This window comes from Aplysia californica, unplaced genomic scaffold, assembly GCF_000002075.1.
Source record: "Aplysia californica isolate F4 #8 unplaced genomic scaffold, AplCal3.0 scaffold01397, whole genome shotgun sequence".
NCBI lineage: Eukaryota > Metazoa > Mollusca > Gastropoda > Aplysiida > Aplysiidae > Aplysia > Aplysia californica.
This window is the reverse complement of record NW_004798667.1, coordinates 84,179-85,144: the sequence shown is the minus strand read 5'-3', so window position 1 is coordinate 85,144 and position 966 is coordinate 84,179.

The window sequence follows — 966 nt, the reverse complement described above, 5'->3', positions numbered from 1 at the left end:
GAGTCAATCTTACAAACGGCATCGACCAACCACCCTGCAAGGCAGTTTTTAAAAGGAAAAACACACTTTTTTGCTTTTTAGTTTTAGTAAGAGTTTTACGGCGCTTGCAACACAATAAGGTCATACAAGTGCCGAAAATTAGAGGTGTAACAGGAGAGTAACAAACACAAAAAAGAAGGCGGGGAGATAGAGACGATAGATTTTTTATAGGGAAGAAGGAGCAAACCACACCAGAGCACCCGCCAACCACCCACATTTTTTCACTTTTAAAAATCCCACGACATTCGGGTGGGCTTCAAACCCAGGCCACCTAAACAACGATACAAGCCGGTGTCTGCTCACCACATCACGTTTATACCCACTCAGCGTCACATATCCTAGGAAAAGTACTGAATTTATCACAAGGTTCGATTTATTAATCAGCTCTTCAGATGCACTAAGCCCCCCAAAAATTATGTCTATTGCTTTATTTATACATTTACTTGTTTTCTTTCTTTCTTTATGTATTTAGGCATTTACTCATGTATTTATTCATTTATTCATGTATTTATGTCTTCATCTGCTCATTTAATTCCATGTATTTATGTATTTCATTTATGAATTCATTTAATCATCTATTCATTTTTTTTATTTATCTATTTGCAGTTTATATTAATCTGTGGTATCAGTTGCACAAGTTCAAGAAATATTAAGTCAAAGCTATAAATCTGAATGTAAAAAAGGGCAAGAAAAGGTTCATAATGTAGATACAATTGATAAAATAATAAAACGTGGTGTTTTTCCTTCCCTCTCTCCTAAAGAAGTCTAATTTCTGGGCTAAGACAATTTTTAAAACTTTCCGACAGTATCTTTTATTGCTTTCCACGGGGAAAAAAATTAAGTCTGCTCACACCAGCGTCGGCGACACAAGGTATATATGGGAAACATGATCTCTCTCTCTCTCTCTCTCTCTCTCTCTCTCTCTCT